Source organism: Triturus cristatus, chromosome 5_1, assembly GCF_964204655.1.
Source record: "Triturus cristatus chromosome 5_1, aTriCri1.1, whole genome shotgun sequence".
NCBI classification, from domain to species: domain Eukaryota; kingdom Metazoa; phylum Chordata; class Amphibia; order Caudata; family Salamandridae; genus Triturus; species Triturus cristatus.
This window is the reverse complement of record NC_140587.1, coordinates 684901278-684922289: the sequence shown is the minus strand read 5'-3', so window position 1 is coordinate 684922289 and position 21012 is coordinate 684901278. Positions and strand designations below refer to the sequence as shown.

The 21012-nt window shown below is 39.4% G+C and overlaps 1 protein-coding gene across 1 annotated transcript in view; it reads left to right on the top strand.

Moving 5' to 3' along the window:
• The window catches only part of SNTG1 (syntrophin gamma 1), a 2687950-nt gene that overhangs the window by 585033 nt on the left and 2081905 nt on the right, over positions 1 to 21012 (top strand). Inside the window, exon 3 of the mRNA XM_085605648.1 lies at positions 352 to 484. The gene's annotated coding sequence lies outside the window, so the exon portion shown is untranslated. The remainder of the gene's footprint in view (positions 1 to 351; positions 485 to 21012) is intronic.

Below are 21012 nucleotides of genomic sequence, written 5' to 3'. Positions count from 1 at the left end.
TTGTGTGTATACTTCAGTGAGTTCTGCTAACGTTCAATGTAAACTGCAGAATGATGATCTGAAAGTGACTATTCACGAGTTATCTTCTTATGCTGTTTCCATAGAACTGAAAGTGAAAAAGAACATGTTGACTAACACTTTGAAATGTATGTTGTAGTTTAGGTACCTAGAAAGCACAATCTTCATTTTAAATATACTGCATATTGCAGTAAAAGTGTAAAGTATATTGGTTCATGTCACTACCAAATTGTTTTATTCAAGTGCTAATATGATTATTCAATATGTGTGTGAGTGCAGTTAACATCCCAAAAATAGTATAGACTAAGGATGTTCTGTTCATTTTTTTTACAGATTTACCCTGTTATTCTTCAAGTTGCCCGAAACTTCGCTATATGAATAGTGTCAATTGGTAGCTTTTGCTAATGGCTGCTGTGAGAGTTCTCACGTTACCAGATCCTTGCTCATTTAGCTTCATGTACAAGTGGTAAGTCAATAATTGATTCATTCCTACCAAATCAGTATGAAGTGTATGTATATTATGTCTATTAATATTATCCAAAACAAAAAATATCAATCAAACAAAAATAAAATGATATGAACATTTTATGTCTCTAATTATGATTATGGTTGTGGGTTTCTCAAGCAATGGATACAAAAATGCATTTTACAGCTGAGTTAACTGTGGTATGTAATTAGGGAACAGTAGCTGAGTGTGAAATTATCAATTAATGTAACAACTGGCTTGATAATTGTCAAGGCCCGATAATATTTGATATCTAGATTGTGTCTATTTAACATCAAAATGGTCTGAGTTTGAAGAAAAGGATACAAATATAAACATATTTAGTTTTGGCAAAGCATAGAAACTGGTACAATGTATATCCACAAGTGTATGTGTCATTCATGCTGCCTTTCTTATTTTTTAAGTAGTTCCTTGCATGAGTCAACAATGGAACTGTTAAATTATTACTTCATCATTAAAAGATTCATTTGATTTACCTATCCCATTTGGAATTCTTCACTAAATTTAATACATCTCAAGCAAACATAAGAAGCCATAGAGGGCAATGCTGAACAGATTATGATGGTAGTAGGAGGACAATATGTTCATAATGATACCCAATCTAAGAAGACCCCTGTATTGAGTCAGATGCAGATCATCTAATGACATCACCGAAGAGTCAGAAAGCATAATATAGTTTCAGAGGGATTTTTGCTTGCACCAACCCTGTTTAATCTGCATATAAATTATCAGATTGGCTATCTGGTAGGTCAGATGATTAATTTACAAAAAGGGGGTTTAGTTGGTGCAGCGGACCAATCTGAAAACATACTTATGTGTTTTTGGGACTGTGGCATGCACTGTGCTGGTAAATGCCTTCATATAAATCCATTCAAGACTAAAATATTAGCATTTATTTGCCATAGACAAATTAGATGAAGTTTTGTTAGAGAAAGGAGTGCACATAAGCATCACCTACCCAAGCACTACATTTAGAATGTCTCCCAACCCCAAACTGTGGAAGAACCAGGAGGAGAAAGGAATATAATTTTGCATCCATATCTCATTGAATGTCTCTGAGTCCAGTGGAAGTTTTGAGAGATAGACTCTAGGGAATAGTTGTAGTAGAACCCTGTTATCAAAATACCATCTCTCCCTACTTCTAATGCTGTTCATTTGTGCCAAGTAATTTTAAAATATTGATAATATTTGAAAATGAGTTGCAGTGTTTCATGAAGCTCTTTTCAAGCATGCATGTGATCTCTCCAGCAAGAAACATTGGCTTTCAAAGAATCGATGCTCAATGAACTTTATATCTGTTATTTGTAGATTTGAGATTAGTTTGCCCTTGAAACAGTAACACTTAGGATCCTTTAAGGTGGTGTAAGATCTGAAATGTGCTTGTAAATGACTACGTACCCTGCATGTAAAGCAGCAAATCATGCCCCTTGATTAAGGTCATTATATGCTTTCCAGAGCTGTAAATGTATTACTAGAATATAGTGAAAGCATTCTTGGAAATCTGACAGGCTAATATATTAATATGATAATAAAACTTATTATAGGCAGACATTCTACCTTTTACTCCCTTTTCTTCTGCTTTCTGTTCCTCATATGTAAAGCTCAGGCAAAGGATAACTTACCTTCAACCACACTGAATGACCGACCGAGTAGATTGCCTCATATTATTAATTCTCTTCAGTGCAATAACATTGCATCCAATAGCTTTCTTTATTTACTGTTCTGATTTCCATCATAGAAAAATGCTACAAAGTTTGCTGAACCTGTTTTCTTTTCACTATAATATATTATTATGCCAAGCTTACATTTGGAAAGTTTAGCCACCCATATCATAATACATCAGGAATACCATAAAGCAACTTAATGCACTATTTGACATTGTAATCCATATCTCAGAACAGGTTTGTTACTTTCCTTTTAATTACCAAAGTGCTATTTTGTTTCTAATATATATTCTTCGGAAGAATTTATACCATTTTTGCGGACCAACACTTATTTGTTTTATTAAAAAGTAACACAAGTAAATTGCTGTTTTAAGTTTGTTCAATAAAATGGCCATACCAAGCAAATTAGTTGTAATTAATTAACATATTTCACTACTGATTTCTCAAAAGAACTAACACATTTAATAACTATTGGAGAAAGTTCTAATATTAAACCTTCTTCAAAAATGATGTATGCTCGTAGAGGAACGTTAGAGAAAACACTAAATCATAAGCCCCGAGACTTCATGTGTGCACTGCAAGCAATAGATGATTAAAATGCAAGCAAGAAGTATTTGAGACTTGTTTGAGCACACCAATAATGTCCCATCTTTGAACTCTTACATATGTGTGTCCAAACACTTTTAATTTAAATTGAACGTCTATGGAGCATGTCTGTCAGTGGTATTCCTTTGGATGTGCTAGAACAACCTCCAGTGCAAAGCAAGTAAGACAGAGCTACTGGTCTTTGGTTCCACCTCCACTCTATAGACCAGTGAGGTTTGGGCTAGCTCTGTGCCATCTACCTACACTACAGTGGTGAAGATCCTCTGAGTGAAGTTTGACAATAATTTGTCCTTCAAAATACAGGTGGAGAGTGTAATTGGGACTTGTTTTGGCCTTCACCTGTTCTTCAAGAAGTTCTTGTTCCGTCTTACCGCTATTTGCCAGAAGATCGTAGTCCATGCCTTTATAACATCTCAGCTGGACTATGCCAATGCACTATCCAGGGGTCTCCTTTCATATCTACTTAAGAGACGTCATTTCAGGTCCACCTTTAGGAGTTGCACTGGCTTCCCATCTGGGCAACAGTGAAGTTTAAGGGACTGGTACTAGCCCACAGAGCTTTCTACGGACTAGCCCCTAAATATCTAACTTAGCGACTCCCTCACTATCATCCATCCAGAACTTTATCTTCTGTGCATGTGCTGCTGGCAGTAGTGCCTTATTACGAGGCAGAAGAAATGGGGTGGTACCTCATTTTCTGTTTAGCGGCTGCTAGCTGGAATGCTGTTTCCATGTACCTCCATGCAACTAAGGATGCAACCTCTTTTAAGCAAAGCCTGAAAACCTGGCATTTTAACAGGGCCTTTTAGAGTGTACCCTCTTCCTGAGAGCAGCAGTTAATTAACCTGTATTGATGGAACAAGGTTGCGTAGACGCACAATTTATAAGTACCTTTAATTTGGTTTGATTTATTATCATAGACTCCCATTTTACGTGAAACAGATTTCAGTTCACTAGTTAACTCCCACATTAAGGCTATCATTGGTATGCAGTTATCCATGTACTCATTAAGTTATTAAAATAGCAAACAAAACATTTGAATAAAGTGGAAATACATTTGCCCCATATATTTAGTTGCATAAATCATTTTGAAGTTTCATTTAAGAAAATAGAAGGGCATGTTGTGGAAATCATTGAAAAACACACTTTTGAATAAACATCAACATATAGTAGCTGAAGACTAGTAATTTGCCCCTGATCAGCAGTTGAACATTTTCACTTTGCCTTTGAATATGGCTGATATGTCAATGCTGGTTGCCTCATGTTTCTAATTAATGGTGAGGTGTCCAGCTCAGTGGATAAAAGCTAATTTATCAACCAGTTACATGTAAAACATGGATTAAAGTTCTGCAACAAAATTCTCAACATCTCAAAAAACAGATAGCATGCCTTGTGGCATGTAAAATTGTATTCCATGTTCAGAAATATTGTAAAATGTTGGGCAGTTGATAAGCGTTCGTAAAGATATTTGAATGCTAAAAGATTTGGTATAAGCAAGACAGGTTAGTGAAAAAAAATCCTTACAAAAGGTTCCCGAAATGACAATGACACATGTACAAAATATATAAGGAAGGAGGTGCCCTACCTCTATATTAAAATCTATTTCAATATCTAAAAAAACAAAGTACAAACACCAAATCCAAATGCACCACTTAAACACTATAAATTAAATCATATACAAATTCTTGAGTAGTTTATGTCTTTTACAAAAGATCCACTTTTATTATGCAATAATTTTTACACTTTAAAAGTTAAAGTTTTCACAGAACAGCCGGAACAGCCGACGCGTTTCGTCCATCAAAGGACTTCTTCAGGGCTGTAACAGATATATACAAAGACGTGTTGAAAACTTTGTTTAAACTAACAGAAAACACATAAGTTGACATTACAAAACTTGTTAAAGATAACATCTAGGTGTTATCAAGCACATATAATACTATAATTTTAAAAAGGCTACTTTAGCCCTCACAAAACAAACATAACATGCTAGGAATAAGCCATTACATAGAAAATTTCATAAGTTTACAAAATGCAACAACAATTTATATTAAAGAGAAATGTATAAAATCAGTGTACATATAATTATCTGCGTAAGGTTTGTGATCAAGAGACATTTTTTATGTGTAAGAGCACTTCTCCTACAGTGTCTCGACCCTAATATGGTTAAAATATAAGCCAATACAAAAGAGGAGATGACCAATGGGAAGGGAATAAAAGAAAAGAAAAAATAATAACAGCAGTAAGTATGAAAACAGTTAAAAAATGAAAAGAGAAAAAGAATATTGAGAGTTGTGGAGAGGTCACGCAGGAGAAAACAGCCAAATGTTGGAATATCCAAAAGGCTAGACAAGCATGACGAAAATATATAAAATCTATACACACCGAGATAAATAAATCAGTGTGATGAAAAAGGTGTCTCAATCGATAGTTCTTGATCATATGTTTGTATCACTGGTGCCGATATCCCCGGTGATGAGTTATAACGTCAAGAATCTAAGGAGACAAGTACAATGTATGTACGACCATAGTTAGATCAGATGCCCGATGGAGACATGTATAAGCAAAATATGGTCATGTAACCCAAGCAAACAACTCACCTACAGGCGTGGTCGTAGTTTGAGAAATATGCTCTGCCCGAGCCTGATCAGACCGCCAAACAACTCTAACTGGATGAGAGAGGGCCAAGGGGGTTTCTACACATGTACCAAATGCTGTGTCTGTAAAATTGGAAAAAACAGAATGCGCACGTTCCAATTCAACAGTGAAAGGACATATGAGATCAGACACATCATAACATGTAGAACCACGTTTGTCACATACATTTTAGGATGCCCTTGTAACATAATATATGTGGGCAGCACTAAAAGGGAACTTAGGATTCGAATCCAGGAACACCAAAGGGCAATAAACAACGGTGACTCCAAATACCCCCTTACATCACATTTCCAAGAAAAACAACACAAGTCCGGAGAACTATGGTTCTTTGGCATAGACCACATACCAGTATCACCTCGAGGAGGAAACAGGGAACTTGCCCTGAGAAGAAACGAGGCTGGCTGGATCTGTAAACTCCGCTGTGTCGAAATGGGCCACAATAGCGAATCAGAGATGCACTATTTTCTCTGAATGCCCTCAAACTTTTTCTGTTCATTCTGGAGACATCTCCACCCTAACATCACATGAGGATTTAGGAGTACATATTTGGTCATCAGTAGTCTGGGTACACCTCCCCTTTCGAATTTATGTAAGAGTGATATGTCTGAACTCTCTGTTGCAGTGGGTTGGTGTGTTGTTTTGGAATGTTTCTATATTATTAAAGAGCACCTCCCTCTACATGTCATATTCCCTGATTTCTATCGATATTACTATCGAACCCCCATGCAATTTTTTGCAACCTGATATTTATCTCCACGCCTATGGGGTGCTTATCATTTGGACCCCTACATGGTTTCTTTCGTCCTTTAATTCAACCCCTTCCACACTCTTTTGACGCTTTATTACCTGTCCTTACAAGAACTCATTTCACCTCTCTTCTTGTGAGGGGTTCTCTTTCTTCGCTTTATCGCTCACACGGGGATGGGTCACACTGATTAATCTGGTTTAGACCCCTCCGACGTACACATGGATATGTTTTGTTACCAGGCAACTCGTATCGTCACACATTGACTATGACGTATTTGACTCAGCACTTTCATGAACCCCCCTCTTAACACATGAGGTAGTTCTCTTATCGTCTTGGGTGGATCTGAAGAGATATCAGTTTTCGAACTTCTCCTATGCTGACCATATTATATTAGTTACGCGGGGATGGGTCACGTGGTTTATCGTTTTTCTGACCCCTCCGTTGTATACATATTCTTGTCAGCAAGTATCTCGCATTATTATACACTTATCATCACGCTTTTTCTCAGCATTTTCATGGATACACTTCTACCTCTCGTATTAAGGGATATGGTTTGTTCTAATTTGGACACGGCCATATCGAGGGGACAAGGAGGGACGGTTCAACACGGGCTATTGTATAATCCAAAGGGACCCACTGGCCATTCCAAGATGGCGGCATGAATTTAGGGATTTTTTTAGTTGGGTCAACAGACCTTTCCGATTATGTAAATTATAACACGAGTGATTACTCATTTCTCTTTCTCATTCTCATCTCCATCCATACGTTTACATCCATGGATTTTATCGTTGAGCTAATATTGTCTATAATACCGCGCGTCGTGTTTTGTCTTAACAGGGACTTCCTTTGGTTGTCTAGCTAATACACTGGGGGTACGTTCGCTATGCTTGACTTACGTTTTTTACAATAAGAATCTCCCCGGTGGAGTATGTATCTGTGTTGAAAGGATAATTTTAAACATTTGCGGAGTATACAGATCCCCTTTCATTATGTCCCGATATCTCTAAGATGGCGCCCATGACATTGGTGGTTTCTCTGTTATCTTCGTCGCCCGGCAACCTTTGAGTGGAAATTTTGAGTAACCAGGTGCGTTCAATGTTGCCCAATTACACGGCCTATATATATGGAACCCCCCTATTGGAGACCTAACGGCTACCTGACTGGTTGGGTGGATGCTGGACCCTCCTCTTAAGATACGGATTCTGGTAAGCGCTTGATTTCTTAGTAGATACTTTTTTTATTCACGAATTACTCAATTGCATGATGGTTTAGGACTTACTTTTTTATTATTCCATTAATAGTAACGTTCGGCTGAAGGCTTACCAGCCATAAGCTGAGTAGACGCTTTTCGAATGGGTACACGAACATTTTTGTGTATTTGGGTAGACATAGGCAAAGAACGTCTTTTAATCTTTACAATGTCATGGCGTTTGACATAACCCCAGCCGCTGAACACGCTTTTGTTAACGGCATGAAGGGACGTATGAGCGTGTGGGTGGTGTGTGTAGGTCCTACCCGCTTGTGCCTCCATCGTTTTGGTTTATATATCCCCGAAATAAGGCGTGATGTTTAGCTTAACAATAGGTTATTTTGATCATAGATATACTAGCACAAGTATCGTGTACTATTCCAAGATGGCGGCCGCTATACTGGGACCGCTTCTTGTTGCATTAAATATCCTATGGATTGTATAAAGATGGCGGTCTCAGCATTAGGAATGTCCCTTTATTGTTCTGCTACCTCTTCCTCTTTCCCTCCCTTACTCAGACCATATGTATACTTTCCAATTGATTAGAATTTTTTTCAATTTTCATCTTTATTTCTTTGTCTTCATGGTCACGTTAGGATATACACATTTTTCCTACCTTTCGTTATAGGTATCTTCGTTTATCTACATAAGCCTAACTGATTGGATGTTACTTGAATTCGATCGACCATCAATTGCTGGTCCAAATTTGGATATGTGCTTTTCCATAGATTTACTGGATTTATCACCATAATTTTGATTTCCCAGATATGAAGTAAGTATTGTTTGCTTGGGTTACATGACCATATTTTGCTTATACATGTCTCCATCGGGCATCTGATCTAACTATGGTCGTACATACATTGTACTTGTCTCCTTAGATTCTTGACGTTATAACTCATCACCGGGGATATCGGCACCAGTGATACAAACATATGATCAAGAACTATCGATTGAGACACCTTTTTCATCACACTGATTTATTTATCTCGGTGTGTATAGATTTTATATATTTTCGTCATGCTTGTCTAGCCTTTTGGATATTCCAACATTTGGCTGTTTTCTCCTGCGTGACCTCTCCACAACTCTCAATATTCTTTTTCTCTTTTCATTTTTTAACTGTTTTCATACTTACTGCTGTTATTATTTTTTCTTTTCTTTTATTCCCTTCCCATTGGTCATCTCCTCTTTTGTATTGGCTGATATTTTAACCATATTAGGGTCGAGACACTGTAGGAGAAGTGCTCTTACACATAAAAAATGTCTCTTGATCACAAACCTTGGGCAGATAATTATATGTACACTGATTTTATGCATTTCTCTTTAATATAAATTGTTGTTGCATTTTGTAAACTTATGAAATTTTCTATGTAATGGCTTATTCCTAGCATGTTATGTTTGTTTTGTGAGGGCTAAAGTAGCCTTTTTAAGATTATAGTATTATATGTGCTTGATAACACCTAGATGTTATCTTTAACAAGTTTTGTAATGTCAACTTATGTGTTTTCTGTTAGTTTAAACAAAGTTTTCAACACGTCTTTGTATATATCTGTTACAGCCCTGAAGAAGTCCTTTGATGGACGAAACGCGTCGGCTGTTCCGGCTGTTCTGTGAAAACTTTAACTTTTAAAGTGTAAAAATTATTGCATAATAAAAGTGGATCTTTTGTAAAAGACATAAACTACTCAAGAATTTGTATATGATTTAATTTATAGTGTTTAAGTGGTGCATTTGGATTTGGTGTTTGTACATGTATTTTCCAGTTTTTTGGAACGACATTGTGCTGGCGGGTGTCGACCAAGTTTGCACACTTGCGGTGATTTCATCATATCACCATAACTGATATGGGGTAATTTTCAAAACCGGTGCTGTTCTAGAGGGCCACCGCTAGCTTCGTGTTTGGTTCTATCTAAAAAAACAAACCCTGCACTTGTTTTTAAATACATAAAGTCTAATATAGTAGAGTAATGCTGCAAAAAGGTAGCAAAACCAATGTTTGTATTTTAATGGATGGGTGTTTATGAGCCTCAAGGTGGAAAGTTGTATATCAATTCTATGATAAATGAATTAGGTTACATTTAACGTAAATGCATCACCACTAAAATACATTTCAGATTATATTTACATTGAAATGTTTGTATTATTTAATTATTATAGTATTTATAAAGTGCACCATCATCCCCTATGGCATATCCCGGCACTGAACCAGTAATACACTGACAGCCACTAGAGAGGGAACAAACAGCCAGGTTGTCAACATCCTCTGAAATGTGAGCAGATCTGAAGCTAGGCGAAGATTGAGAGGCAATGTATTCCAGTGGCAGGCTGCTACATAATTAAAAGAGCGGCTACCCATTCTGGATTTCTTGATTCATCTGCTACTTAAAAGAGCCTGATTCGAGGAGCGAATAGCTTGCCCTGGTGTGTAAAAAGCAACTCGGTCATGCAAAATTGCAGGCCCGGTGACATAGAGTGACTTGTGTGTGTGACATAATAACTTGAACTTGACTTTCTTCTGCACTGGAAGCGAGTGACGAGAGTTAAGACAGGCCAAACCCGAACTCCTTCTGGTGCTTTTGCAGATCAGTCCTGCTGCTGCATTTTGAACAGATTAAATAGATAGTTAGCCATTCCTAACTACCGTAGTCTAGCTAATTTATAATCAACACTTTTATGATGTTCCTTCACTACACTGCAGGGATCCAGTGAAAGAACTTACGCAGCATACGTAAGAGTCAAAAACAAAGTCCCGTAAACTGCATTTACCTGATCCTGCATCGAGAGAGAGTCATCAATTAGAAGTCCCAAATTCTTGACTATCTTGTTGGGCTTAGGGGCAGGGCCTTGGACCGAAGGACAACAATGGTTATTCCAATCTCTGGAAGCCTCTCCAAAGAGCAAAATTTCGCTCTTATCTGCATTGAGTTTCAGACAATCTGTCTGCATCCACCTTGCTACTTTGGAGAGGCAGCCTCTTAGGTTCCCTCGTGTCTCTGTGAATCTCTTATCGATAGAAATAATAAGCGGCACATCATCAGCATCCTAGAGGATCCCAAATCTCCAGGCTTTAACAATGCCCGCAGAGGTGAGACATATATGGTAAACAAGGTGGGGTTAAGTGAAGACCCCTGAGGAACCCTGCAGTGTGACAGACAAGGATTAACATTGAAAGAGGCCATTTGTACAGAGTGGGCTCTGTTGCTCAAAAAAGATCCAAACCACTGCAAGGTGGAAGAATGCAGGACATTTTATGCAATCTCTGCATTAATAGGTGATGAGAGACAGTGTTTAATGCAGCCGACAGATCTAATAGGATAAGGGCCAAAGCTTTACTGTGATCGATCCCTGATCTAATACTGTCCAATATCACCAACAGTGTGGGTTCTGTCTCTTATTGGATTTAAACCCTGTTTAAGTGGAATCCAACAGATTATTGCTCTCTAGAAAATGAGATAGTTGGGTGTTAACTAATCCTTCAAGCCCTTTGGCCATATATGGCAGAAGTGAAATTTGGATAAGGTAGAAGTGCATCCATGCCAGCCTTCTTTGCAAATGGCAAGACAAGAGCATGCTTCCAGGCAGAGAGATATTTCTACTTTTTCAAGGAATTATTAAAAAGCAGTGTGAGAAATGGGCTCAGGATAGGGGCAAACCGAGAGAAGATAACATGTGGGCAAGGATCCAAAGGTGAACCAAATTTCACTTTTATCATAGAATTTTCCACCGTCTCTGGTGTTAGGTCCGAAAACCTGCCCCATTGGACTGAAGCCCCTGGGCGAGGGCTGGAGTTTCTGAAAAGGTTCTCCTCCATGGAGAGTTTATTCTCAAAAGTTGAATCAATCGAGTTGATTTTATAAAATGAAAAGCCCACATTCTAGAAAGTCATGGTAGGCGCACTAACAAAGAATGTGTTTATAGGGAAACAAATATCCTCTCTTTGCAATATTATTACAGTCATGTGCCTCTGTTAAAGGTGTTGCATCAATGTTATGTGGATGTATGCTATTTTGTCTGTTTAGGTAACTAGATATTTTGGTATGAGATTATATAAAACGGTTATGTCTTTAGGTGGATTGTATATTAACATTTCAAATCCACTGATGAAGGATCACACTACAAAGCAAATGTAAAAAATGTTATCAAGTAAAATATATCTGATTTTGGGAGGTAGATCTGCATGAAATAATACTGTCATTAGATGAATGTTTAGAGGATAGTCATAATACATTGGCCGAATTGTGCTCAATGTTTGTGCAATTATGCTTAAAGGCTTCTGTATGGGGGAAAGGCTTTTTTGGTCTGTGTAAAGGTCTTAAATGAATTAACAGTTGTTATTGTAGTTGGAGAGGGCATTCCACAGGTGATTGAAGACTATATTACTTTAATCTGTAAGTAACGCAGAGGATTTGGGGTGTTGTGTCAGGTAGCAGCTGTGACAACTATTCATCTACGGGAATAGGATTTGAGTGAAGCAGGATGGTCAAGATATAACGAGTGTGTAGAATTTGCAAAATGTCCTATTGTCTTTTCAAAGAAGCATTCATGGCATGAGGAGGAGGAGAAGAAAGCATATATTGACATAATGAATATGTCAGAGCTGAGGAATTTACATACTTCCTTTAGAAATGAGAAAGTGTAATGAGGGACAATTAAGAAGGGGGAACTTAAATAATCTAGTTTGATGAAGATGCACTATCTGACTGTAATTTGAGATGGGGGTCACCTATTTCATTTTTTGAATGGATGTGGGGAAATGGATGTGGCAACTCTGGTGATGTAGATTGAAAATCATTGGAGACTCTTAGGCAGTACTTGGAGAGAAAGGAGTTCATGAGAGGTAAAGTGAAAGGAGAGGGCATCACAGTGGAAGTAATTGATGAGGGAAATACATATTAACAGCTTTCTATGAGCTTTGTCTATGTAGTTTGAAAGGTTAGAAGCACTGGTCATTATTGAAATGCATAGGAAGCATGCTAATGTTAATATACAGAAAGTATTTTTTATTTAATGTAGTGCATAATTTTATTGTGAATTGTGAGTTTGTAAAGTTTTGCCGAGAAATACGAGTTTGCAGCATAACCAATGACATACAATCTGTTAGTGATAGGGGTACTGAGCAGTGAGTAATCCTAGATTATGTAAAAGCAAATAATGAAGATGGTAACCAGAGTATATGTTTTTAGAAATTGAGAGAACAACCGAAGCATTATTGAGTAAATTAAAAATTGCCTAATTTCACTTCAAAGGAATGTGTTCACAAGTATGTGTAGTGGTAGAATTTAAAAATCATACTTAAAAATGAAATTTAAAATAAATTATTCTGCTTTTAAAATGGGTAGAATGGTTTGATAATTGTTTATTAAAGTTGCCATTTAGTCTATCGAAAACAAGAATTTTTTTTAAAAAAGAAGACATTTGCCAAGAAAACATGCACTGGAGACAAATGTAATCACTTTGATCAAAGTAAAAAGCTTCAAGCCTCAAGATATTTGTGGAAACAGGAAATTAACAGCAAACCTTTGTGATGGTAATTTTACCAGTTAATAGAATGTCAGGAAGCTGACATAATAGATAATAGATGTTGAAAGTAGGATAGCTGAAGACAACTGCAACTGCAATTTTGTTTAATGGAATCACGCCTGCTACGAAACTGAAGACTGTGGCTCTTGAATGCGCTAGCGCAGTCAATACACTTAAAGGGTCTCAGTTAGAGTGATGAAATGTGAGCTATTTGCAGTTTAATCGCTGATGCTTACAAAGGGAGCATTCAAATTCACAATTTCTAGCTTGTTTGCTCAATTACAGACAAGGACCAACCATATGCAATTTAGCCTTGGTCCGTTGAAAAAGGATCATTTAGGGCCATATGTAGGTAGCTTGACACTTACCGACTCATAAATACCGAATTTTACCGATTCGGTATTTATGAATCGGTAAATGTGATGTAGGTAATTATTCGGTAAAATTTACCGATTCGGAAAGGGTCGGTAATTTTGAATCGGTATTTACTGATTCGGTAATGAGGCATACCTTCCCATTGATTCCTATGGGCCAGGAGGCCCATAGGAATGAATGGGAAGCCAGTTACCATTACCGATTCGGTAATGGGGGAGGCGCAATCATGGGTGGCAGGGTGTCACATTGACACCCTGTTGCACCCCTGATTCGTCCATGTGTGCACATGTGGCGCACATACATGACCTAAGGGCATGTATGTCTGCCACATGGCACTTTTACATCTGCAAAATATCACGTTTTGCAAGGTATTCGGTATTTATCACCAACCTATATTTGGTGGAAAATACCGAATTCTAATTCCTACTCATCACTCATTAGAGTGTTTCCTACATATCATTTCAGGATTCGGTATTTACCGAATCGGTAATTTTACCGAATCGGTAAATTACCGAATCCTGAAATATGCCCTCTACATCTCAAATAGCTAAATACCGGTCGGTAACGGGATATTTACCGAATTTCGGCCGTTACCGACCGGTATTTAGCTACCTACATGAGGCTCAAAATCTTTAAAGTCTGAGCTACATTCCAACTGAACAGAAGTGTAAGCGAATTCAGGTAACCTTCAACCATATGTGGACTCATCATTGAGGTGCAGCTCAAGTCCCAATGGCCCAGTAAGTTCAGGACAACATAACTTCTAGATATTTTATAGAGGGTATACCCATGGGTATTTGTGCAGTCATTATGTGGTGTTGACATTGAATTGTATTTTTTATATGTAGCCCAAGATAGGGTACAGTTGCGGAGTGAGAATCTCTTCTGATACACTATAGTCTGACCATTAAAACCAATATCTTTTGATAGTTCCTGTGAATACTTTTACCTTTTTAGACTATAGTCCAATGCAAACGTTTTTAATTGTGTATTTATTAGTATCCCACACACGCTGTGGTGTCCACATCCATCATGCCACAAAAATGACACCCAGTGAAAAATTGCTGCAGCAATATCTCTTGATGCATGGAACCATAAATCATAATTTTTTTCCTGAGTATTACACTTCTGCTTCTCAGTTCATTTGCAGGCTAACACACAGCAATCCGAGGGGTCAGGGAGTCTATGGTTTATGAGTGACTGCGTGATGTATGTAGTCTGTTGGCAAATGATGATAGTGGCACAATACCTGACACACGAATATGGGTGTTTAATAGGCATTTTCCAAACCTAGTCAAATAAGGAAATATTCCCCCTACTCACTGGCTCATCTGTATAACACTCTCTGAAGTAGACCCTGAGGAAATATGCTGGCTGAAGTGTAACTGGTGCTTTGGAGTCAGAAGATATTACATCAAATCTTGCATTGTTTTTTTCGTCAGCATCTGTCCAGCACATTGTACACCCTAATGCTTTCGCACATTATCTGAAATGAGTCGCGTTATTGCCGTGTTGCATTGTCTATTTCTTGCTGATGTCTGCCAGAGCTTTTTGCCAATGTCAGTGTTTCTTAAACAGACCTGGTACGCAACAGTGCAGAAAATTATAATTAAAAAGAATATGGGAGGCTGGAATTTGTCAGAGATATGCATCCCAGGCTATTCCGAATCTGCTTTGGCATTCAAAGTTCTTGGTTTCAAAGCTGCATTTTACATCCTTAAGTACATCTTGTGCTGAAATGAACTTGTCAGTGCTGAATTTGAAAACATCAAGGATGCTGCATTTTCGCGTACTTGTTGGTTACTGTACCATTCATTCTCTATATTTACTCGGCCATGCCGTCTGTTTGACTTGGCCCTTACAGGCTCCCGCCAATTCTTTAACAGGGCTGGTCCTTTGGTGTAACTGCAATGCTAACCAAGATGGGACTTAATCAAAGAAAGGGTGTTGTATATTAGATTAGAGGACTCCTCTGCTTCCCGGATACTTTTGCGCCTTTGTATGCTCCTAAACATAACAGATGAAGGTCACGCCATAGAAATAAGTTTGGGAAGCATTTCTCTTTTCAATCATGGAGACCATTTTTGTATCCTCTGCACACAGTAAGAACTACAGTGATTTGATTAAGACACATAGGTGCTTATTATTGAGAGGCTTGCGCCACCGGGGCGTCCATTTTTTGATACTCCGGCGGCGCAAGTCTCTCAATCATATCTATGAGGTAACACAAAGGTACTCTGTTTGGCTTTGCAGGACTTCATTGATATGGAGTAAGACAAGGCAGTGCAAGTCATTTTGTTGCCTGACTCTGCACCAAGGCGAATTCCAAGGGTATTGCGGTGAGTTTTCCCATGCAACACCCATGGATTTTGACACTTCCCCAGATTTACTTAATCATGTAAACCTGGGGCAGCACCAAAGTATTACGCCTTCCCAGATCAGGTGTAAAGGGGAGAAACATTTTTATTTCTCCTAGTTTTTCCCTTTTCCGTGTGTGCTGCATTTTGCAACACACATGGAAAGAGGAAAATGCTTCTAGGGATTGCTTTTGTGCAGGAAGGCACTCCTTCGTGCACAAAAACAATCCTGCTTGCAATGGAGGCACTCTTGCACTATGGTGCACGTGTGCTTACATTGGCGGTAGGCAGCAAATAGTGCACCAGAGCAGGGGGAAAGGACAGGAATGCACAAAATTTCATAAATAGGGTGCATTACTGCCCTTTCACATTGGTGAAGGTACTGTGATTGCTGCATACCAAGGTTGATTAACAGCCACTATCTATATATTTTGTTTGATGAAAAACGGCACCAAATGAATTGTGCATACTTCACCCACTTTCATAATGGTTGTGTGCTTGATGAGAAAAATAGACATTTATCACATCCAGTCTTGGCTTGTTCTTAAGTGGGAAAAAACCCAATTTTAAAATAACTACATATTTCTCCTCTGCTCTTGGTATTACTTACCCTTTCAAGGAATTCCAGCCCACAAATCCATTCACGTGAAGGTAAAACACAGTTTGGCTACTGTTAAAAATCATTCAAAAATGTAATATCCGTTAATCTCGAGCTATCAATGGCTCATTCAGGGACATCTTAAGTATTTTGGGGGCCCTGGGCCAAATGTATTTTGGGGGCCCCTGTTCAGAACAGCTTTGAATTTAGGATCCACTCACAGCTTTTTCATGCACACTTTGGCCAGGTCACTGTGGGTGCGCAGGGACACTCAACCAAACTCTCAGTGTGTTTACATCTAATATTCAGGGATAGTTATGTGTTTTCAATATTTTAACATAGCAGCAGCTCACTAACATTACTGCAAATATTATATGTGATGCTCTCTCATTTCTCATATGTAAGGTCCTGTTTTGATCCAAAAGAAACTTTTTAATCAATGTTGCATGCAACTTAAACCAACATTTCTCTGCAAAATGCCTGTAATAGTCTCTCACGCATCACCCACATTAAAAATATATTTAAGGAAAACGGTATTTAAAATAATCTGATTAAGAATTACTAAAGGTCGTCAGGACAAGACTCTCTGCAGAACAGAGCTGGCACAAACAGGGCCCCCCCTGAAAGGCTGGGGCCCTGGAAAGGTTTCAAATTAATACACAGCCTTACCATAACTAAGAATTTGAAGAAACAAGTGTGAGTAAAGCATTCAAATGTACATAATAAAGTATAAGTGCATCTGCACCTTAACTGATCCTCTTAGTGCCAAATATCCATGTAGCATATATTTACAAATAGCTGCAAGTAAGTCAAACCGAATATTCAACACTTGTTATTACATTACATTTGAAATTAAACCCAGTGTGTATGGTGACACATTCTAGTTGCTATAGTAGTTGTTCTCCCAGTGAACAGAGGTGGGGTGCTATTGAGTGAGAGAAGACTTTGCTGTGGTCTGGGCATCAACAGTTCAAAACAAGCATTAAAAAAGTAAAGGCTGGGCTTTTTGTAAGTGAAAGTGCTTCTTTGTTGATTGGTAATGTGAGATGTTTTGAATGTATTCATAACTTGGGACTTTACATTCCATAAGCAGAGTAAGATGCAAGGGACATCTATTTAGACCCATTAGATATTGTTAAAAACCACCAACCAATTCGGCATTCTAAAAGCTGCCTAATCTATGCTAAGAATTGCGATTATTGCAGGAGTTTATCAGGGTGGGCTATCACCACATCCTGAATACTCAAAATATACACTAATAACAACCATTATGCTAGGGCCAACATTAATAAGAAGTATCATCATGTAATTGATACCTACGATATGTATCATCACTGTGGCGTGGCATCCTGCAATATTTTAGATAGGGATGCCATCAAACCATGATTGTCCACACAATGTCACAAAATGCCACCATAGTTCCAAAAATTACTCATGTAATCCCAAGTCCAGTGCTGTGTCTGAAATGAATACTATCTCATATTGGTATCCACAATGACCACTATCATAGCAGCATCTATATTTTCCTCTGTGCCGACACAATCATGCCAAAAGTATTCAGTTATCACCATTATGACAGGAATTACCACCTAGTTCTCCACAACTGATAGTAGTGTTGTGGTCAACCGTGCCTATGCTGCCTGCATAATGGACCACTGGAAAACAGGACGGCACCACTGCAGGACTTTCTTTCTTGTTTATGATGTCCATGCCCACAGGGAGGGTGATGGTTCGGGCGTGGCAGTGGCTCGGTGTGCATGGGCCCAAAAATGTTGTTGGTGACCAGTAGATGAGACTGTCAGAGAGCAGGCTGGTGCTCCTACCTGGAGCACTACACCATCAGCATGCTAGTCTCCTTTGGGTTTCTAATGATTTGCTTGAATAAAGCGCTTCTTGACCATCCCAGATTGCAGAGCATACCTCTGTGATGCAAGTAACGGGGTGCATGGCACTCATTTCTAGAATGCACTTCAGATGATCCTGCCCTTACATGGATGGGACCACATGTGGTAATAACCCTTGATGGGGGCCCATCTGTGGGGGGAAGTCATTGTGTCTTATGTCTTTGTTTGTCCCTCCCAGCAGCTGTTACATGGAGGTTTGGTGTGCAGGGATATATACTAGCATCTTAAAATAAGCTTCTTTACAGCACAGTGTTGAATTCATATGCAGACTCATGCAACTGCTATACCAATGCAATAGCCCCATGTTCAATAACAGATTAACAGGAAAGTTCTGTATGTCATGATGACTTAGTCACATCAACCAAAATCTGAGTGTCTTACACATTTGGGCTCATAAACATGTGACTGACACAACAATCAAGAGCTTAAGGTGTAGGAACCATTACCCATCCAAGGTACCTCTTTCTGTATATTAACCCCATCGCTGCTAGGACTCCCCCTCCTTGCATTTCTGTGATGGGAAGTTCTGGAATATGCAGGCAGCCACAAACTTCCACCTACCCAGTATTTCTCCAAGTATCCTGATAAAAATAGTACCTCACTTGTGTGGGTAGGTCTTGTGCCTGTGACAGGAAATGGCGCAAAGCGCAACACAGACACATCACATTTTTCCGGTGAATATTGACCCTTCTTTGTCAATGTGCTTAGCTGTGAATTTTGGATCCTAGCTCAGCCAGCAGAAAGGGAAACGTAGCAAACCTGTACATTTTCAAAACTAGACACCCAGGGGATTCTAGGATGGGGTGTCTTGTGTGGCTTTCTCCCGGTGCTGTTACCCAGAATCCCTTGCAAATCTCTAACTTTGTAAAAAAACCATTTTCCTCGCGTTTCTGTGGTGGAAAGTTCTGAAATCTGCAGGGAGCCCCAAACCCCTACCCACCCGGCAGTTCACAAAGTCTTCTGATAAAAATGGTGCCTCACTTGTGTGGGTGGGCCTAGTGCCCGTGACAGGAAACGGCCCAATATACAATGCAGGCACATAACATTTTTCCAGTGAAAACTGACCCTTTTTTCGCAATGTGCCTAGCTGTTGATTTTGGACCCCAGCTCAGGCAGCACCTAGGGAAACATCGCAAACCTGTACATTTTTAAAAACTAAACATCCAAGGGAATCCAGGGTGGGGTGACTTGTGTGGCTCTCACCAGGTTCTGTTACCCAGAATCCCTTGCAAACCTCAAACTTTGTTTTATGAAACACATTTTCCTCATATGTCTGTGATGGAAGGAACCTGCGTGGAGCCACAAACTTTCACCCAGCCACCATTGCCCCAATCACCTGATAACAATGGTACCTTACTTCTGTGGGTAGGCCTAGTACCTGTAACAGGAAATGGCCCGAACCGCAACATGGGTGCATCACATTTTTCCAGTGAATTGACCCTTTTTTCACAATGTACCTAGCTGTGGATTTTGGACACCAGATCAGCTGGCACCTAGGTTAACCTAACAAGACTGTACATTTTTTAAACCTAGACAGCCAGGGGAATCCGGGGTGGGGTGACTTGTGTTGGTCTGACCCGGTTCTGTTACCCAGAATCCCTTGCAAACCTCAAACTTTGTAAAAAAACCATTTTCCTCACATTTCTGTGATGGAAAGTTCTGGAATTTGCAGGGAGTCACAAACCTCCACACACCCAGGTCTTGAGCTCAGTGGCCATCAAAGGAAACCTAGAAAACCCAGAATTTTCTGAAAACTAGAAACCCGGGGTAGTCCAGGTAGGTGTGGCTTGCATGGATCCCTCAATGTTTTCCTACCCAAAATGCTCAGCAAACCTCAAATTTAGCTGAAAAAAATCACACAGGAAACTGGTGATCTTTCAATCAAGTCACATCCTCCACTGATCCAACTCTAGAAACACTTGCCTGTTCCACTACAACAAGGCTGCCAATCACAAACTCCTGAAACTTAACAAAAGTCATCCTTGACTTTGGACAACAATCTTTTTTTTTTAATAAATATTTTCATTTGCATTTTCGTTTTTTTCTTTATCACCAAAGAAGAACAACCAAACAGACAGATCAGCACTGGTCAGCACACCCACTTCACTTCTCGGCCACCCCCCCCTCCCCCCCGAGGAGCCCATTCGATAATTGTTCTGCAGAATGCCCCATCATCCTTATTGTTCACATCCGCCCACGCTCTTGGGCTACTCATACTGTCCGTGAACTGTGCAGGACTCCCCTCCCAGCCACCCTTCTATAGACCCCCCTCCATGCCATGATATTTCCTCCACCGGGACCACACCCTGCAAAATGTTTTGGGACAGCCCCGCGCCTTGTATGTAACCCTTTCTGCCGCCATGTAGAGGTCTAGACCCCTCCTCCATTCCTCCAATCGGGGTGGCGTGGGCGCTCCCCAGTATTTCGCCACGTCCCTCTTTGCGACCAACAGGGCCAGAACCAGGAAGATCATCAGGGGCGAGTGAGGTCTACATCGTTCGTCATGCCCAGTAACACCAGCTTGGGATCCTCCGGTAGTGGAACCTCTAGCACTTTACCTAGTTCCCCTAAAATCCCTCGCCAGTATCTCTTAATCTGTGGGCACATCCAGAGTATGTGATATAAGTCCCCCCCTTCCCTTCCACATCTCAGACAAGTCGTGTCCCCTATCTTTCCCATTTTGTAAAATCTTAATCTATCAAAATAGGTCCGATGCAGGATATTAAATTGTATCAGCCGCAGCCGGGACTTGATCGCCACTTCTCGTGGATGCATAAGAACTGTGTTCCAATCCACATCGTCCATCTCCCCCACTT